Source organism: Eschscholzia californica, unplaced genomic scaffold (genome assembly GCF_041429995.1).
Source record: "Eschscholzia californica isolate CP2 unplaced genomic scaffold, dmEscCali1.0.p SCAF_4, whole genome shotgun sequence".
NCBI classification, from domain to species: domain Eukaryota; kingdom Viridiplantae; phylum Streptophyta; class Magnoliopsida; order Ranunculales; family Papaveraceae; genus Eschscholzia; species Eschscholzia californica.
Window position 1 is genome coordinate 50,747,789 of NW_028238461.1, and position 6,000 is coordinate 50,753,788.

The 6,000-nt window shown below is 35.1% G+C and overlaps 2 non-coding genes across 2 annotated transcripts; both read right to left on the reverse strand.

Annotated features, from left to right (window-relative positions):
• Positions 1 to 1,924: 1,924 nt before the first annotated feature.
• On the reverse strand, positions 1,925 to 1,996 carry TRNAC-GCA (transfer RNA cysteine (anticodon GCA)). The gene has a single exon. It is a non-coding gene; the product is annotated as a tRNA-Cys (tRNA).
• Positions 1,997 to 3,390: 1,394 nt separating this feature from the next.
• TRNAM-CAU (transfer RNA methionine (anticodon CAU)) lies at positions 3,391 to 3,462 on the reverse strand. The gene has a single exon. It is a non-coding gene; the product is annotated as a tRNA-Met (tRNA).
• Positions 3,463 to 6,000: the final 2,538 nt, after the last annotated feature.

Here is a 6,000-nt window from a genome sequence, read left to right on the forward strand (position 1 = left end):
TCTTGAGGATATATTAAGCATAAAGCAAGACAATCATGCAATACATTTGCTCGGAAGATTCAAGGGATAACTTGTTAGGAAAAATAACCTAATTAACTTGTTCAGGAATATGAAGATAAACGATGCGAAAGTAAAAGTAGAGACACAAAGATTATTTAACGTGGCAAAAAACCCCTCCAAGATAGAAGGTAAAAAACCACGGGACCTAGTCCAGAAATCTTCCACTATAATTAAATAATGGGTTACACAACTCTTCAAGATGTGTAGAAACACTCTTGGACAACTCTTCACCAAACCTATGGTGGATAAACTGAACAAAGAAACAAAGAAATAGAAATCTCTTACTCCTTAGGATTTGAACAAATCCTAGATTACTAAAGGTTGAAGAAGATAACCACAAACTAAATTGCTTCACAAGATTAATAATCTTCTTTTCTTCAAACCAATATTCTGCTCTTTCAATCTCTCTTGAAAGAACCACTTCAGAAATCTCTCTTTCTCTGACTTCTCTTTGTTCTGGAAGTTGTTGTGTCATCTCTCTTATCTCTCTCTAACCTGAGAAGATATGTCTGAGAGGATTCTCTACTAACTCTCCCAACTGGGAGCTCCCAACTGGGAGGATACTCTCTAACCTGAAAGTATGAATAATTTCTTCCCTTTCATTCCCTATTTATAATGATAAATAAGGAGGTATTCTACTAGAAATAGGATTCCTTTTTAGGCTAGAAATAGAAACTTCTATTTCTCCCTAAATAAGGAATAAGGGAAATCCTATTCCAACTAGGAGTCCTTTAATTATAAGGAGGGACCCCAACATAACTTTTAGTACGGTAGAACTAACCATATAAACCCAAATGATTGCGTGTAAATATTAATTTTATCACTAAAATAATGTGCATTAAAGAATCATCAAACCTAAAGATACATAGTGAGTGTATCAAGGCCCAAGGGTAAAGGAAGAAAGTGGTGTGCTACATTTATTCCCCATAGAATATTAAGCCCAAGACTTGATTTTCAAATTTTTTAAGCTAAAAAAGACAAATTCTTTTATTTGATTAAAAATCCAAAATTTATATTATTGCAAAACTTTGTTTGGTTAAAATTAAAAATTTTTTTGTAAACATCTTACAAAACTGTTGTAAATTAATAAATAACTAAGGAGTTGAACACTAAAAAAATTGAGTAATCTTTTTTCACAAAAAAAAAAGTTTAAGGAGTTTTGACCAAATTTCTCTTACTCAGCTAACCAAGGGCTAATTTTTGGTACACATATATTGGTCTCTAAATTGCAACCGACGGAACGTTTCGGTCAACTAGATTACGAGTGTCTGATTGTTCAATGTGGCCCTCAAAATCTCGAAAATTTTCAGTTTTTCCTTGGTTCAATCCTTATGAAATTTTTGCAATTATTTATTTTCTTTATTTATCCACTTCATCATTCTTTCACTACTCCACTTCACTCTCTCACTTCTCCACTTTAGTCTCTCAGTTCTCCACTTCATATCCCACTCTCTTTGACCTCACCTTCTTTATCTTCTTTGGTGTGGAAAACATGCCAAAGAGTTGTTTAGGTTTTCTAGACAAAGCTTTCCAGTGGAGGTGATTCTCCCATTCGACAGAACAGAGAGTTGTGTAATTGTATTTTTGAGCAGTTAATTGTACCTCTAAATAGACAAATAGTTCTCTCATTACTTGCAACTGTTACGTTATATTTAATATAAAACACCTGAGCATAGTTTGCGTACTAATTTAGTGTGTTCTAAAAGAGGTTCGAAACAATTAAGTCACTACTCACTAGTGAGAAACAATAGTAAAATTCTAATCGATAAATTAAACATATTGTAGGATATAAATAAAAAAAAATTACCACAAAGCGCAGCCCGAATTAGGTGTTGATTGTTATTGAAGTGAAAAAAAAAAAAATAGGGCCCAACCGGGTTCGAACCGGTGACCTCTTGATCTGCAGTCAAATGCTCTACCACTGAGCTATGGACCCGTTTAATATTAGTTGTTATCAAATTAGTTTTATTACTGATTAAGGATAAGCACATCAGGTACAATTCATTGGCCATATCTTGCAAGTGACAGAGTGGGTTATTGGCTTATTGCGACAGAGAAAGACTAAGCATTCAGGCGAGCCTTGAGTTGGTGTGGCGTATAGTGAATCAAAGGTACTGCTGCAGTTTTAGAGATCCTTTAACATCACTTTTGCAACCCTTGGGGTATTCTTTTGTTGTCCAAGTCAAATTAACTTTATCGAATTTTAAACTCTTTATTCTTTTATTCTTTAACTTTAATAGCATTTTGCAAAGTGATGATATAACATTGAGAAGTATTAGTAAATCATTCTTAGATAACTTATACGATAAACAAATAAGCATGACAATTCCGGCAAATTATTGCTTCAATGGGGACTTTCAGGTAGGATAAGACAGACGATCGATGAACCCGAAGACCTAAAACTCTCCTCACCTCAGCTGGTGTTAATCTCCAATTAAGTTGTCATTGGCCCAGAATTTTCATCCAAGAAATCGAGAATCTTATAAACCTTTTCCAAGTTCAGAATGGTGTCCAAACAGCAAGTCAATTATACGAAAGGGGGTCCAAACAGCAAATCTCCCAACTTGTCTCTTACAGTTCTTTGGGTCATACCAGAGAAATGGCTCACTAATGCTCTAGTATCTCTGTCAAGTTGAAGACCCACCCCCAAGTTCGGTAGTCCTTTTTTGCATCATGATCACTTCTAATCTCTTAACGACGAAATCGACAACAAGGTGAACAAACAAGTCGTAGTTGGTGGAAGTCATTACAGATTGAAGCCATGCCGCATTTGTTTCAACAGCATGTAAGAGTTTCTGGACCCATGGATCATTTACCTCATTTTCTGCGTATTCAGCCTCTGATAACTCGTAACTAATGGTTCCAACGCTGTCTAATATCGGACGAGGAGTTTTAGTAGCTACTGGTTGCTCCATTCTAGCATTTAAGGCTTGTTTGAAACTGGTACTCATTTCCCCCAATATGGATAAACAAGATTTCCCCTTTTCTCTATCAGCTGATACAGGATAGACCTGAGAAGTACAATTTTTATCAAGATTAATATGTAACTAAAATCATTGTCAGTGGCATATGGTAATTGCTATTTTGTACCCTTGAAAACAAACCAACTAAGATACAGAAACTGATTTACCTCAACATGTTGGTCCTCCGAACATAGATAAAGAACGATACGTAAACAAACATTAAAAGTTCACCAAAAAGAAAGGGCGAAGTCTGTCAGACAGCCGACCGACCATCTCAGCCATCAAAGATGAACTGAGAACGATCATGGGACCTGTGGGTTATCAGAGGTTTGTTTACGTATCAGAGCCAAAAATATTAATTCAAAATTATCAGAGCCAGGTTTCGATCCTGGGACCTGTGGGTTATGGGCCCACCACGCTTCCGCTGCGCCACTCTGATATTTCATATCTTTATTTGGCAAAGAAATTATTATAGCAACCAACTTCAAGTTTTCCATTTGTATTAAAAGATTTGTTTTGCAACTACACAGAATAATTTTACCAAGAAAATTGACTCATGGCTCATGAGCTAGTGTGACATTCAAAGGTCTAAAATCGAAGGAAGTGATTTTAACACTACTTAGAAAGAAAAATCTGCAAAAAATAGATGAAACTATGACACCAACGACACAAATTCATGCTCATACAAACATATCTCCTTTTGAAACATTAATTGCTTCACATGAATGCGAAACAACAAGCTACTTAGGAAGCAGAATGTTGGGCGAGTGGGCGGGCGCAACGGTGCGTGTTTACATTGTTGAACCTTACGTCAGAACAAATTTTCTCTAACCATCTAACAAAATAATAATTATCAAACTGAAAGTAGAAATTTGAGAAACATATAAAATGCATAAGGACAACGTGAACTCTTTTCGTTGGGTGTCTAAAACCCATCCATTCGGTTATGAAACTCTTTTCGTTGGGTGTCTAAAACCCATCCATTCGGCGATGAGACTCTAGGTTTCAAAACAAAAGCAAAGAATCTATAAAATTTTAGCTCTTTTCTTTGGATGTCTAAAACCCATTAATTCCATAAGGACAACAATAACTCTTTTTGATGAACCAACACTCTCTTCAGATATTCTCACTTTGAGCTCACCAAAACAAAAAGCAAAGAAACCATAAATTGTTAGAAAATTAAATTCTAAACAGATGCAGAAGTAGAGACATTCAGCCATTGTTGATTAAGTGATCAACTGGAACAGAAAGATGAATATGGAAGAATGAAAATCTTCTAACCCCAATCCTCTCCATAAGTTGTTGTGTTATTGATGGAGAGACACAAGCAGTAAAATAGGAGGGTTTAGGGACCTTCAGTTAATGTAACTACTCTTACTTCTTTGCATCGAAGAAGGGGTAGTGAGTTGGTTATTGTAACCAACTTTATCTCCCAAATAATTATTCCCAAAATCCGCCTATGTATTTATTGAATTCAAATAAGTAAATGGTCAAAACCAAATCAGAGGGGATTTAGGAACGTGGACCACCTTAGTCTCCAATAAAGAGATGTGTCCAACATTCTCCCACTTGACCACATGATAAATGTCACGAGTACATGGGTGATGACGGTTTGTATGGCCAAACAAACACTTAGATTGACCATTCATTCTCAATTAAAGAACATATTACATGAATCATAGCGGTCACATTCTGACAAGTGAATGCTCTCTTCTATGTATTACAATGCATTATGCTCTCTAACTAAGCACCTGATGAGTTTAACTTTTGAATGAGTAATTTCTAACAAAATTACTCAGGTCCTCCTTTAATATCACACCGGATATAAGATGGTTATTCTTTATGTGTACGAATAAAATCATATTTAAAATAACCAAATACCTTAAATAAGTCAAAGAGAGTATATGTGAAGCATTACATAAGTTAACAAAAGACCCATACGCTCCACATGATCTAAGAACACTTGTGCCGGCAACGCCTTAGTCATCGGATTTGCAATCATTAACTTAGTATTGATATGCTCAAAGGCCACCACATGTTCCTTAACTTGATCTTTGACAAGTAGGTATTTTATGTCGATATGCTTAGTTTTGCTTCCACTCTTATTTTTTAGAGAAGAAAATCGCAGCAGAATTATCACAAAAGAGCTTTAATGGTATCTCTGTAGAATCGACAATTTTGAGACCTGAAACAAATTTTCTCAACCATATTGCTTGTGTCGTTGCTTCATAGCATGCAATGAACTTTGCAGATGTTGCGAGGAGGCTCTGTTTGGTAACTTTCCAAGATATAACTCCTCCAGCAAGAAGAAAGATATACCCTGAAGTAAATTTGCTTGAATCTATACATCCTGAAAATCTGAATCCGAATATCCAACCAACTCTAGAAAGTTGGTATATCCGTATGTTTGTTTGTAGTCCTTAGTTCTCTGTAGATATCTCATAACTCTTTTCACAGTCTTCCGATATTCTTTTCCCGAGATGGCTTTGGTATCTTCCTAGCATAAACTTGAAGAACTAAATAAAATTGTTTTCAACCGTCATAATAACACCCAAGTTTATGTGGTGAGCATGATAGAAGGTTTTGAGTTGCTTAACAGATATGGAGCAAAGGGAAGTAAAATTTCAAAATTTTACAATGATACCAATATAACCAGATGGGCGATAAGCCTAACACAAAAAATATATTGGGTTCAAGGCCTAAACTTAATAAAAAAAAATTGGTAAAATATTCATTTTCATTAATCTGTGTTTTATCCACATGCAAATAAACAAATATATCACTAATATTTACGAAGTTGTTTAGTGAATGTGTAGATATGTGTAGAGACAAATTTATTTTTTACGCCACAAAAACTAAGTTGTATGCAATTAAACAGTAAAATGTGTATGTATGATTGTTTACATTTTGTTTAGGGTCCACAGATTTTAGACCCGAAATAAAACTCAAAAGGGGATTAAGGTCCAATCTTTCTAGA